Source organism: Oryctolagus cuniculus, chromosome 1 (assembly GCF_051225735.1).
Source record: "Oryctolagus cuniculus isolate XC-2025 breed Fujian yellow rabbit chromosome 1, ASM5122573v1, whole genome shotgun sequence".
Taxonomy (NCBI): domain Eukaryota; kingdom Metazoa; phylum Chordata; class Mammalia; order Lagomorpha; family Leporidae; genus Oryctolagus; species Oryctolagus cuniculus.
The window spans coordinates 172,604,790-172,620,150 of NC_142867.1; the positions used below are offsets into that span (position 1 = coordinate 172,604,790).

The window sequence follows — 15,361 nt, forward strand, 5'->3', positions numbered from 1 at the left end:
TTCTCATATTTTTTACAAAAGTATACTCATAAATGTATGAGAGGATCCAAGATGACACTTCATTCTAGCCATGAGTGGACTAGGATATTATGGCTGAGAATCCAGATATTTAAATAGGAAGGGAATCAAAGGTCACCATCAGTTCAAGCACAGCAGACAGCTTACTGTTTGCCAGATTATTTAATTCCACCTGGAATAGGGGGCCTTTCTCCATAGCCTTCATTGTTAGCTCAAGTTTATTCTTCTAACTTCTACTTGAAAGCATCACTGTCTTCATCCATAACTTTTTGAAGAATGTGTATGGTGGAAGGAAGAGAGAGAGGGAGGAAGAATGGAGAGAGGAAGGGAGGAGGGAGAGAGGGGGGATCAGAGAGGAGGGGGAGAGGACAGAGAATGAATGGATATGAATGTCAGCACCCAATTTGCTCTATTTGAATTAAGAAAAAATCTGACAGGGCACTTCTGAGAATTTCATCTTTACTTCTATGACAGAGACTAAAGCAGAATCATTGTTTTTTCCTTGCTGGACATTTTATGTTTGGATGTAGTCTGACCCTGCAGCCAACAAATTACAGCCAGTTTGAGGATGAATCCAACACACAAAGCAGTGGAGCAGATGGAAAGATTAAGGTAGTTAGTGATACCACAGAGACATTTCATCATTTAACTTTGCTTTAGCTCATGTGTTCTGTTTACAGAGAAGCATATCCTTGATAATTCATAAACAATAGGATTTGTCACAATTCTAGAGGCTGGGACCTCTAGGACCAAGGCACTAGCAGGTGTAGTGTCCAGTTAGAGTACAGTTTCTGCTTTCACATGTTGCCTTGAATGCCATGTCCCCACATGTCAAAAAGTAGTAGAACAAAATGAACCAAACTACCTTTGTGAAACCTTTTTATGTCAGCAATAATATGGTCACGGAATCTCTGCCTCCCAAAAGGCCACACTTTCCAGCACTGCTGCTTTGGGGATTAAGTTTCCAGCACACAAATTTCAAAGTTCATTCAAACCATAAAATACCTCAAATTTCTCCAATATCTAGATTAATTAGTATTCGCTGGGGTCGGTGCTGTGGCTTACCGTGTAAAGCCATCACCTGCAGTACTGGCATCCCATATTGATGCTGGTTCAAGTCCCGGATGTTCCACTTTCAATTATGGCCTGGTAAAGCAGTAGAAGATGGCCCAAGTCCTTGGGTTACTACATTCTTGTGGGAGACCTAGAAGAAGCTCCAGTCTCCTGGATCCAGACTGGCCCAGCTCCTGCTGTTGTGGCCATTTGAGGAGTAAACCAGATGATGGAAGACCTCTTTCTTTCCTTTTTTTTTTTTTGACAGGCAGAGTGGACAGTGAGAGAGAGAGACAGAGAGAAAGGTCTTCCTTTTGCCATTGGTTCACCCTCCAATGGCCACCGAGGCCGGCGCACTGCGGCCGGCACACTGCGGCCGGCCCACCGTGCTGATCCGATGGCAGCAGCCAGGTGCTTCTCCTGGCCTCCCATAGGGTGCAGGGCCCAAGCACTTGGGCCATCCTCCACTGCCTTCCCTGGCCACAGCAGAGAGCTGGCCTGGAAGAGGGGCAACCGGGACAGAATCCAGCACCCCAATCAGGACTCCGCAAGGTGGAGGATTAGCCTAGTGAGCCGCGGCGCCGGCCGGAAGACCTCTCTCTTTCTAACTATGCCTTTCAAATAAATAAATCTTTTCAAAAGTATTGTTTGTTAATGACTAACTACTAAAATAAAATATATTGTTGCACCTATTTCCCGAAGCATAGACTATATTTATCTCTGTTTCTGCAAAATATGATGCTCAATAACTAAAATTATTTGGATATTCTCTGGTCATGAAGAGAATAGTCAATATATCATTTCCCTCATTCTATAGATGTCACTTTTTTGCAGTAGATTTGTATATGAGAATTACTGTGAAGCTTTTAAAAAATACATACACTTTTGAGGTACCCTCCAAATTCTGTGCTGGTAGATCTAGAATGGTTGATATGCACATATATTTACATTTCAGGACTCTATCAGGTATTTCTGACTTGTTTCCAAGGATTAGATCCATTGTTCTTTGTATACTATACTTCTGCCAATTAGGTTTAAATTTTCATTAATACTTTGGTGATCCTATTACATAAACTATTCATCCTGAATTCATTATAGCTGGGAGGAAGATCAGTTTCTTCAAAACTGTACTGTTTGCCAGAGAGCAAGAGAACGAGAGCGAGAGCGAAGTAAGTTGTTATATAGAATGTGAGCCATCAACTATAGACTAATTACAGCAGCCTATGAGAAGATACATTTTATTGACTGTAAGAACTGTGATATTTTCATTATTTGTTTCCTTTTCTCTTGGTAACTGAACTTTATTTTTTCTAAGTGACTTGTCCCAACACTTTTTTCCCATGTAGTATGAGTAGAACTGGACCAAATCTTGATCCACAGGAAGATATGCAGCACACCAACTACAAAAAAAGATCAGGGCACTCCATTCTTCCTGTCAGCAGTCAGAGGCTCAGTGGCTTGCAAATGGTCTAAATACAGCCAATGAACTACAATGTGATTTTGGCTGGGAGTGCTCAGAGTCCAGCATTCTCCCTTGCAGTCTACCAAAGCTGAACCAAAATGAGATCCTAGATCAGGTGTAGTAATGTTAAGAATTGAGGGTAAAAGGCCCCCTGAAAGCAGTGAAGTAGGAATGAGAGACCATAAGGGGATAACAAGGTGCCAATGACATAGTTCTTTATCTTCTGCCATGCCAGAGGCTTCTGCACCTTTCATTTAGTTGAGGCAATAAATCATCATTCCACTTAAGACAGGATAAACCAGGTTTTCTGTCACTTGAGGAGTTACAACCGATACAATGAAGAGCAACTTCTCAGTTTTAAGCATATTCACATAGAAGATAAGTCCTTAAGAGATAAGAAGTTTTAACAATTAGAACTCCACTGCACTTCTTTCTAATTGTTAGATGAACTCCTATGCAGGCAGACAATTACCTGAAAGGGACATTTAAAAACAAAACAAACAAACAAACAAACAAAAAAACATAGTACCAGAATAGTAATGGTCTTGATGACATTTCTGAGATTGGAAAGTTTCAGGGCAATCCTAGGCAAAATAATTCAAAAAGAAGAAAGAAGGGAGCCTTAAGGGGGTGTCCTTTGGCCCTCGGCCATCTATCTGGTTCTGTGATTGCTAAGAAGCTATTGTAAATAATGGATATTTAAGGCAAGCATACTATATGCCAGGCACTGCAGGCACTAAGTGATTTGAATTGACTGTTCTGGTCTGAGTCAACTCAAGACCAAATCCAATTGGCTTGCTGCCAAAATAGCTTTACATACCTAACAGGTTGTGATACTTCACACAGACAGTGCTGTATCAGCAGAAATTATTAATGATTTTGGCAGCCAACATAGCTCCGCGAGGTCATAACAAAAGCTACAGCTTTAAATAGCTTGGTAGAAAAACCCAATGGGGCAGAAGGGAATTGCGATGGGCTTCCCGAACTGTTCTGTTGATGTTACTGAGCAAATATAGATCCTCAAGTTGTTTTCGTTCCATCAAAATCATGATCCTCCTGAGTGCTGGCAAGGAAATATCAGGTAATGAGATGGCGGTGAACATGCCTTTCATCAGCTGAAAATCCTTAATTGTAATTGCAGCATGTAATGGTGTAATTAGTTGTCTAAGTGACAGGATAGTCTCAAATCTTTCCTAGTGTCTTGCAAAAAGACCATTACGTTTCCATAAACCTTTCTTTAAATGAGATGACAAGCAGGTAGAGAAAGGTGTTCATTTTTAACCCCATGAGCTGAGCACACTCATAGCTAGAAATGATATGAGGCTATATGAAAGAGATTACATTGCTATTCAGATAAGTGTTGATCCTAAAGAAATCACACACAAAAGCAAATGATATGCACCACATTTTAAACAACTCAAGATACTATAAATACATTTGCTTCCTCGATCATAGACACAACCTTGAAAAACAGGTATTAGCCTCAGTCTACATACAAGGCAACTGGAATTAAGAGTCACTATTTAATGTACTTAGGGTTATAGCTTGTTACATGGCAGAACCAGGGCTGTAATTTACACCTAGAATAAAATCTGAGTATCAAAATTCAAATTTAATGATCTTGTCTCTAGAACAAAATGCTTAGTTTTCCAAACTTTAGAATATTGGTCCTTCAATTTTTCTATGTATGAGAATTACAAAGAAGCTTTCTAAAGTGTGGTAGAGAGAGAGAGAGTGGAAAGGATATTTGAGTTGGTAAGCTATAGATTTAACTACAAAAAATAGGCAATTTAATTCCTTGGGGAATTTTGAGGTAGGTATTCCTTACACTGCATAGTCTACAGTTCTTTTTAAAGAACCATGTATGACAAGCCTGAAGATTTTTATACATGAAAATCATAGAATGAAGACTCTAATGCAACCTTAATGACAAAGAGCAACATGTAAAAAGAGACTTACACTTCACCAGGACAAGATTCATAAAATGCTGCAGGCTTTGCTATTCCATTAAAAAATGAGGTGTCAATCACTACGTTCAAATGGGATTTGTTACTCCAGGACTCTTAGTAAAACAGCTTTTTCATCTGTACCTGCTTCGGTGGAGATGATTCTAGAATGAGCACGTTGAACCCAAGAAAGGATTTTTCTTCATGAAGAAACATTACTCTAGGCAACTGGGGTTGATAGATGTGATAGAAGATCTTTGCTTGGTATCCTTGTCTGATAAAATTAATCCATACCCGCCTTTAAATACATTATAAAAAATGGAAAAGGAATAAAACAAAGCCTATTTTTCCAAATTAAAAATCTTGAAAAAGCCTTTTTTGTCTATTGTTATATTATTAGTCACTGCCAAATTGCAAGTTATATGAACAATTGTCCTTAGATAATAGTGCTTTGTAGTTAACTATAAAGCTATTTTTTCCCAAAACACATGAGTTGCAAAACACAATAAACCCTAGTTTTCTAAGACAGATTTATTTTGAAACCAATTTTGCCTTAATTTTAACATTATTTGCTTAAGAATTATTTGATACTCATTCATATTTCAATATCCTACAATTGTTACTATTGTATGAATTTGCCTGCTTAGTAATGATGCCAATGTTATTTATTTTAACAGGAAGATTTATGAATTTCAAGGATGTGTGTTTTTTAAATGCTGGTCCTTCAAGGATTTTTTGTGAATAAATGTAAATATTCTACAGACAAAATTGTTACTGACAATCATATTTATTCATAAAAGTATCTATACAGATCTCATTAGGTGTAGTGGAAAGATACATGAATATTATTTTAGCCTTGATCAATGATCTTAACATTTTGCATTCACTTTGTGTAGGAAATGGGAAGATCTTAAGTGGCGAGAGTTGGCTAGAGCTGGGAGTAGATCAGAGAAACCTGGAACAGAAAAACATTTTGCTTCTCTAAGTTTCTCTATTTAATACAACAGAAATAAGTAGTCTGCTCATTGATATTAGTACAGTCTTTACCTCCTTGCATAGATTGTTTAGTCTCAGAATTATAATTTTCAAATTGCCTGATCTGAATAGATTTCCATGCTGGTTAAAATTATCCTGTACAGGGGAGCAGACATTTTTTTTTTCTGATTTTTTTATTATTACCTTTTTATTTATTTATTTTTTTTAACTTTTATTTAATGAATATAAATTTCCAAAGTACAGAATATGGATTACAATGGCTTCCCCCCCATAACTTCCCTCCCACACGCAACCCTCCCCTTTCCCACTCCCTCTCCCCTCCCATTCACATTAAGAATCATTTTCAATTCTCTTTATACACAGAAGATCAGTTTAGCATATATTAAGTAAAGATTTCAACAGTTTGCACCCACATAGAAACACAAAGTGAAAAATACTGTCTCAGTACTAGTTATAGCATTAAATCACAATGTACAGCACATTAAGGACAGAGATCCTACATGAGGAGTAAGTGCACAGTGACTCCTGTTGTTGACTTAACAAATTGACACTCTTGTTTATGGCATCATGAGTTGCCAAGGCTATGGAAGCCTTTTGAGTTCACCGACTCTGATCATATTTAGACAAGGTCGTAGTCAGAGTGGAAGTTCTCTCCTCCCTTCAGAGAAAGGACCTCCTTCTTTGAAGACCTGTTCTTTCCACTGGGATCTCACTCGTGGAGATCTTTCATTTAGGTCATTTTCGGGCTCCCTTGTCCCACATCAGAGTCCCTCTGAGTTCTGGCTCTGCTGGCATCCAAATTCCCACTGCCTATCTGTATACACATTGGGAGGTAACAGGCAATGGCTCAAATAGCTGGGCCCCTGTCACTCACAGGGGGACTCAGACTCTTGGCCTCAGCCTGACCCAGCCCTGGCTACTGCTGGAATTGGATAGGGAGACAGCCAGGGGATGAGATCTCTGTCTGATTTTCAAAAATAAATGTTTTTAAAAATGATTATTTTTGATTTTTAAAAGTGTATTTTTAAAAATGACTTGCTACTATATTTGTCATTTCATTTGTGAAGTAATAAAAATAATGGATAATTTTTTCTGTGAGACCCAAGTTTGAACCTTCATTCTTTTTTTTTTTTTTTTTTTTTTTTGGGAATTGATAATTTCTTCTTCTTCTTTTTTTTTTTTTTTTTTTTACAGAAGATCAGTTTAGTATACATTAAGTAAAGATTTCAACAGTTTGCACCCCCATAGAAACACAAAGCGAAATATACTGTTTGAGTACTCATTATAGCATTAAGTCTCAATGTACAGCACATTAAGGACAGAGATCCTACATGAGGAGTAAGTGCACAGTGACTCCTGTTGTTGACTTTACAAATTGACACTCCTGTTTATGGCATCAGTAATCTCCCTATGCACCAGTCATGAGTTTCCAAGGCTATGGACGCCTTTTGAGTTCACTGACTCTTATCTTGTTTGAACCTTCATTCTTCCAATAAGAGAAGTTGGGTGAACTTAATTCTCATTGAGTGATTTTCTCACATGTAAAACAGGGATACTACTTATTTCTATGTCCTGTTCTACTGAAAAAATGCTACACATTTCTGAGAAAAGCTGGTTAATACTTATTTTTGAAAAAAACAAAACTAATGTAGGCTTTGATTTTAATTTTTTCCTTATAGGAATGATCAGAATTCTTTTTTTTTCTATTTGTATCACTGAAACATCATGTCATTAAGCAACCAAAACATTCTTAATTAACATTTTTTTTTCCAACTTGAGACTCTGTACAGTGAGTTATCTCAGGATTTTTGGTATGTTCAAGGAGTGTATCAAAACACACACACAGAATCAAACCAAGGTAGATGTTTCCTCTGACTATTTTTAAGTAATATTTTATTTCCGTGATCCTTATTGCATATTCCCTCCTTAATTTGTGTCTTTTTGTCTAATATTTTGGAGTTAATCTTCACTATTTTAACATTTGTGTCTTTACTTTTCTCCTGAAGTATATAAAGATATTAGAGTATAGTACATTTTAAAGCCAACTAATTTCCATCAGAATTCTATGCATGAATAAGATTTATGTTTATTTGTATTAAGATACATGTTCGCAATTACCTTTAGTTTCAAGATGCTTTCAATTTTAATCTTCCAGCTAGGATAATACTCATTCTGCCTGAATTGTATATTTAGAATTTCACTTATTATCAGCCTGTTGATGGCAACAGTTCTGTAAATGTCTTTATTTTGCTTCTGCTCTTGACAGAAAGTTTCACTGGATACTATTAAGATATAGATTTCTAGATAAACTGTATGTGTGTCTGTGTCTTTCCTTTGCATATATAAGACATTATTCTTCTGTCTTCCAACTTCCATTTTTTTTTTTGACAGGCAGAGTTAGTGAGAGAGAGAGAGAGACAGAGAGAAAGGTCTTCCTCCTGTTGGTTCATTCCCCAAATGGCCGCTACAGCTGGCACGCTGTATCGATCCAAAGCCAGCAGCCAGGTATTTCCTCCTGGTCTCCCACACGGGTGCAGAGCCCAAGCACTTGGGCCATCCTCCACTGCCTTCCCAGGCCACAGCAGAGAGCTGGACTGGAAGAGGAGCAACCAGGACAGAATCCGGCACCCCAATCGGGACTAGAACCCGGGGTGCCGGCGCCACAAGCGGAGGATTAGCCAAGTGAGCTAATAAGAAATTTGAAAATAATTTAACAGAATATTATAAGCCCTTAGAAAGAAATTTTCTTGTTCCCTCTGGGTATTCAGTTCTTCTCTGTTTCTGCTGCTGTTTAACTAAGATGTGTCTGAATGTTATTTATCTGTTTATGATGAGATACAGTGTTTTTAAACAATGCTTGAATGTATTTGCAGACACTGAATGTCCTATCATCCCCATTTTCTTACTAACCTATGGAAACACCTATTTTTTAGATCCTGACACACTTCTCTCCTATTTCTAAACCCCTCTTTCACAAATTTTCGCTGTATACTAAATTCTAAATAACTCTCTTATTATCTATCTTCTGTATCCAGGTTATTCTGCTATTTGATTCAGCATTGTGTTTTTAAATCTTTGTTTTCTGTACAGTCCTTGAATACTTTTCTCAAACATTTTGTAGTCTCTTATTTACCGCTTATATTTTCAAACTTCTCCTTAAATGACTTAGGCAAAAATTTAAAGTGGAAACTCAAATTAAGGGCTCCTTGGGGTGTGCCTTTGGCACAGTGGTTAGGCCACTATTAGGGATACCCCACATTTTACATCTGAGGGCGTGGTTTCAAGTCCTAGCTCCACTCTTGATTCTAGTTTCTTGCTAATGTACATGCTGGGAAGTGACAGGTGATGTCCAAAGTGGTTGGGTCCCTGCCACTCACATGGGAGACCTAGGTTGTGTTGCAGGCTTGTTACTTCAGCTTATCAGCCCAGCTGTTGTGAACATTTGAGAAGGAACCAGCAGGTGGGAGATCAATCTGTCTCACTGCATTTCAAACAAATAAATAAAAAATGAAACCCCATAATTTCCTACTTTCTTCATAGTCCTTCCTTTGTCATAGCCAAAAGGTTATTTGACAATGACTTTTACAGAAAAATGGTTATTTTTGAGCCCCTTCGAGAGTTCTTTCTGTTGTTCATCTCCAGGCAGGTAGTAATTTGAAGACTTTTTTCACTTTTTTTTGTTTGTTGTTACGTATTTTTTAAAATATGTAGTAATAAACGGACCCACATACATAGATATATATGCTCAGAACAAATTTTCTATTGTCAGAGTCTATGTATAAATCTCTTATACAGGCTCATTTTTGTTAAAAAATAATGTGCAGATATTCAGGGCCAAATTAAAAGTACATGGGGCTAGTTGGAAACTGAATCCAACCCTGATAACCTTTCAGCCAAAAAAAAAAGTATTTTAAAAGTATATTCATGATATATAATTTCTAAGCCAAATTTATTTTTTTCTAAGGGAAACTAAAAAAAAATATGATTTTATGAGTCTTTGACCTGAAATCTCAAATGCCAGTGAGGAAAAATTTGAATTAATTCTTAATGGTGAATATTGCCTAAGATTATAAGTTATGGCACTAACTGGGGTGATATATTTAGCAAGTAATAAAAAACAAACAAACAAACAAAAAACAAGAAATTATAGTAAGGAGTTGTAACACCACACCATAATGTCCATACTTATTTAAAATTATCAATATTATAGTAAAATTGCCTACAATTATTAGTGAGGTCAGTTTTATACTTTGGACATATAAACCAAACCCAAAATACAAAAGTGTATTTCCTATATTGATTTTGTACTTCTGTTTCTAAAATTTTTCTCATAAACATTCAAGCCCAACAAATGACCCAAACTCTCAAATAAACTGTAGCTAGGAAAAAGAAAGATGAAATCCCTCAGGAAGATATTAGCTTAAGAAACACATCAAGTAAGCAAAGTTTAGACAGGAACAATGAAGACCTGCAGCGGAAAAACTGATTCAAGGAAGTAACTGCCATAGGAGTGTGCATTTCTGAGACACCAAGGGAGGAGTCTCCAGAAAAGGTCTAATTTACCAAGTCCCAGTCTGCAAGCATGAACCAGGGGAATTGGCCAAGGATGTGAGATAGTAAATAAGCTGAGACACAAAGTTTATTCAGGGCCTGTAAATAATGAAGTGGCAACCCTATACCACTGTAGCTACACATAAAGAATGTTCTAGGACACTTAAATTCTGACCCATTTTATACATTAGCAGAATACAGAAGAGATTCCAAAATTTCACTTCCCTACTATATAGTAAAATCTGCTTTTAAAACTCAGAATGGCACAGAAATTCCATTTCATGCTACATAGTTCATTTGGGGTCAAAAGACATGCATACTACATCCTTATACTGGTAAAATGGGAGAAAAAATAACAGTAGTGATTATAAACTGCTTAAGTTCAGTAGCACTTATTTAACCATAAACAGATGGAAAGGAAAGCTAGATACTGTGTTTCATAATCTCAGAGTAGGTAGGAGTCTTGTATAGGACAATGACAAAAAAACAGTGTTGGAGTAGCCTATATCGTCAAAGGAAAAAGAACAGTAAAATGTAAATTCAACCTACTTTGAGACTAAATTCAACCTACTTTCAGCCTAATTATCATAACCTATCTCTCACAACTATCATTATATATAAAAATATAATACAGGCACTCAATTTCACACTAGTTAATGTGGCTCTACTTGGAGTGGGTTATTTGTTTCCTATGGCAGCATATAATTACAAATGTATGTGTGTAACCTCTCAGCACCACTGTCAATCCACATTTTGGATTTAAGATGAAGCCCTTTGACTAAAAAGTCAATAAAATATATTTTATAGTGTATATATATATATTTTTTTTTGACAAGCAGAGTGGACAGTGAGAGAGAGAGACAGATAGAAAGGTCTTCCTTTGCCATTGGTTCACCCTCCAATGGCCGCCATGGCCAGTGCGCTGCGGCCGGCGCACTGCGCTGATCCTATGGCAGGAGCCAGGTGCTTATCCTGGTCTCCCATGGGGTGCAGGGCCCAAGTACTTAGGCCATCCTCCACTGCACTCCCTGGCCACAGCAGAGAGCTGGCCTGGAAGAGGGGCAACTGGGACAGAATCCGGCGCCCCGACCGGGATTAGAACCCGGTGTGCCAGCGCCGCAAGGCGGAGGATTAGCCTAGTGAGCCGCGGCGCTGACCCAGTGTATATTTTTTAATTTATTAAAAAAACAACATATTTAGAGCAAGTTTAGAAATGTGGGCGTGTACTGTGATACCTTCTGAAAAGACCAAATGTGAAGCAGTGAGGACTAGAAATCGAAACATGCCAATTCCACCTATTTGGTTTAGTTCTTTGTTAAATTAGTATTTTCACAGGGCTCTAAACGGAAATCTCCTATGCTTAGTACTTGATTAGCTAAACAATCCACATCACTGCCCTGTACTGAGGAATTTATGAAAATGAGTATTAAAATGCTTATTGAATTTCTTCTACTCCATTCAGGATAATATTAAATTGTATCATTTTCTTTTGAGAAAAGTAATTTTTTCATAAATATTTGCTATTTATCAAAAAAGTTGAACCCATTTTCATATAAGAGTGATGTACCTAAAATACCTGTGAAATCAAATTGTTCCCCTCTGAAAAAATTATTCATTACTTTTCAGCTGAATGAACAATGAAATCCAAATTCCTTGTCATTATCTATAAGGCCCTTTCTTATTTTAATAATTTTACTCTTTCTCCATCCAATTCAGTTACCCTGTCTTCTTACACTGCCTTGCTTTAGAGGTTTTTTTAGAGCTGTTGACATAATTTAGTGCAGTTGACTGCTACAATTTCAATGAGCTCCCTGTAACTACTTTATTGCCTAGTTAAAATGAATAGATACTGAACTCATTCTGGGTAAATTCAAGGTGTTTTACTTAACTTTGTATCCTAACTAGAAAATAGTTTGTCACTTTTAAGTGATATACATATGTATGTGTGTATGTATATATGTATACATATATACATAAGTGATATACTATTTACATTACTAGCCACAATTCTGTTATTGGAAGTGTTTGGTGCAGACGTGCTCAAAGCTTGTTTCAGTCTAACACATTCTGCCTTCTTACTTTGCACTTTGAGGCAAAATAATCACTTACATTTAGTAAATATAGAGTTCCTTTAGTACGCACACACAGAAAGAGAGACACAGAGACAGAGACGGAGACACAGAGAAAGAGACAGAGACAGAGAGAGAGAAAACCATGCACCATAACTTGTGAAGGAGCACCAGTTAAAATAGTAAACAACCTTAAACTTCCACCATTACTGTGCTTTGTAATAGGCTGTTTTGCAATTAGAAACTGCATTTGACAGCATGAGAAATCCATCACTCAGGTACTGTCATACAGCAGTAAAAGTAAGAACAGTAACAAGTTTCCAAATGAAAGCTTTGAAATGCTTGGTTTATAGAAAACAAGACCAGTGATGAAAATTAGTGTTTGGGTCATTATTGACATTTTGCTCCTTGATACACTTGCAGAGTTCTTTCCCATAAAGGGATTTGGTTTTGATGGACTATTAACTAAGGACACATGGTATCTGAAGTGATAAAGACAAATTAGACTTTTCTTCTTGCATCTTTATGAAAGTTCTGAAATCTATTATTATTCTCAATAGAGGGCTTATTTAAATGATGTTTTTGATAATTTTTATTATATATGAACTTTTTATTTTTGCTTTGATGTAGCTAAGATATTACAGACCTCACTTAGAACATGATGAAAGGAAGGTTAGGGTTACAAAATTGAAATCTCACAAGGCCACTGTCTTAGATCAAAGACTTCAGCTGCAAATAATGGGCTGGGTTCTGATAATTCATTCATACAAAAGGATATACTTTTACACAACCCCAGGTTACATGATAATGCTTCTTTGCAACACCATGTAACTAGGCAGATAATAGCACTAAGAGATTTTTTAATAACCCTTTTGTCCCATAATCTCTATATCTTGATAATAGTGAGAATTTATAGAAAAACTAAAATATTACATGTCTAATTTCATGAGGGGTAGTATCATGTTTAATGTTCTTACAAAAATGCTTAAGGTAGGTAATTATTTCAATAAGATGTAAATTATGTTTATATATATGTCTCAGTATATACTTGCAAATATATTAGATGCATACGATAATATACACATTAAGCAACACAAACATGCATTCTTAATAACACCATATTTAACTGGCAATCACTTAAGTGTTCTAAACAGCATCAAGAATACAGAAATAAAACAGCACTTCAATGTTACAAATAAAACTATTTCAGTAAAGATAATGAATATCACTATAGTAAAGTTCTGGCTTTGGATTGGCCCAGTTCTGGCTGTTGCAGCAATTTGGGGAGTGAACCAATGGATGGAAGACCTCTCTCTCTCTCTCTGTCTTCCTCTGTGTAACTCTATATTTTAAATAAATAAATAAATCTTTGAAAAAAAAACACAACAAAATAAGCTAACGATGAGTCTGTCTAGAAGCTGGTAAAATTTCTGAATACATCATCAACTGAAATGGCCAATATGCAAATAAATTCCATTCAATTAAAGATATCATGCTGTTCATTAATGGTTTTTTCTCTTTTTTTTTTTTTGAAAGGCAGAGTGGACAGTTAGAGAGAGACACAGAGAGAAAGGTCTTCCTTTTCTGTTGGTTCACCCCACAATGGCTGCTGCGGCTGGTGCATCGCGCTGATCTGAAGCCAGGAGCCATGTGCTTCCTCCTGGTCTCCCATGCGGGTGCAGGGCCCAAGCACTTGGGCCATCCTCCACTGCCTTCCTGGGCCACAGCAGAAAGCTGGACTGGAAGAGGTGCAACCAGGACAGAATCCAGTGCCCCGATCGGAACTAGAACTTAGGGTGCCGGCGCCGCAGGAAGAGGATTAGCCTATTGAGCCACGGCGCCAGTCTCATTAGTGGTTTAATAAATGAGTTACTCTCTTGAACAGATATTGAACCTATCCCCAAATTAAAGCACAGGATAAAAATTGATCATAGTAACTTTTAAAAATACTTCAGTGGGCCGGCACTACGGCTCACTTGGCTAATCCTCCACCTGTGGCACCAGCACCCCGGGTTCTAGTCCCGGTTGGGGCGCCGGATTCTGTCCCAGTTGCTCCTCTTCCAGTCCAGCTCTCTGCTGTGGCCCGGGAAAGCAGTGAAGGATGGCCCAAGTGCCTGGGCCCTGCACCCTCATGGGAGACCAGGAGAAACACCTGGCTCCTGGCTTCAGATTGGCGCAGTGCACTGGTCATAGCAGCCATTTGGGGAGTGAACCAATGATAGGAAGACCTTTCTCTCTGTCTCTCTCTCTCACTGTCTAACTCTGCCTGTCCAAAAAAAACAAAACAAACAAACAAAAAAAAAAACCACAAACAAACAAAAAACACTTAAGTGATTTTATCTGGTTAGCTTTATAAACTTTTTACACAAATAGTTAACTATTTCTTAAACTGAAGCTTGTACATTTATTCTAATTACCTGAAAATTTTGCTTAGGTCTCCCTTGGAAGACAAAACATTTATTCAAAACAGATGGCAAATAAACATAAAATGATATTCAGTATCATAAGCCATTAAAGAATTTAGGATTACAACAACAAGAGAGGCAGCATTGTGGCACAGCAGGTTAAGCTACCACTTGCTATGCCCATATCCCATTTCAGAGTGCCATTCCATGTCCCAGCTGCTCCGATTCCTATGCAGCTCACTGCTAATGGATCTGGGAAGACAGTGGATGCTGACTCAGGTGGATGACGACTTGGGTCCCTGACATCCACATAAGACACCTGGCTGGAGCTCCTGCCTTTGGCCTGGCCCAGTCACATCCCATTGTAGCCCCACTGTAAGGGGTGAACCTTTACAACCCCATTGTTAGGGTGAATCAACAGAAGGAAGCTCGCTCTCTCCCTCTTTCTTGATGATCTGCCTTCCAAAAAATAAATCAATCTTCTAAAAAGCAATAATGTGATACAACTACAAACCTGTTGGAATGGCAGAATTCCAAAATAATAACAAAGCAAATGGAACCAGATGAAAAATTCTTGTTCTCATTACTGGTTAGAAAACAAAATGGTGCAGTTCCTTTGGAAGAGAGTTTGGTAATTCCTTACAAAATTAAAAATGCACAACACAGTAATCACCCTATTTGATGTTTACCCAAATAAGTTGAAAACGTATCTACATAAAAATATGCACGTAAATGCTTATAGAAATTCTATTAATTATAGGAAAATAGAGAAGATAGATGTCATTTGGTAAGTGAATAGATAAATTGTACATACACCCAGACAATAGAAACTCATTCAATACTGAAGAAACTTTTCCCCTG

The 15,361-nt window shown here is 37.4% G+C and overlaps 1 protein-coding gene across 2 annotated transcripts in view; it reads right to left on the bottom strand.

Annotated features, from left to right (window-relative positions):
* PTPRD (protein tyrosine phosphatase receptor type D) overlaps positions 1-15,361 on the bottom strand; it is a 1,783,257-nt gene that overhangs the window by 1,420,811 nt on the left and 347,085 nt on the right. The window contains exon 1 of one of the 2 annotated variants that reach the window (XM_089316627.1): positions 4,624-4,763. The exons of the other annotated variant lie outside the window; for it this stretch is intronic. The gene's annotated coding sequence lies outside the window, so the exon portion shown is untranslated. Of the gene's footprint in view, positions 1-4,623; positions 4,764-15,361 lie in introns of those variants that run through there. 2 annotated transcript variants of the gene reach the window in all.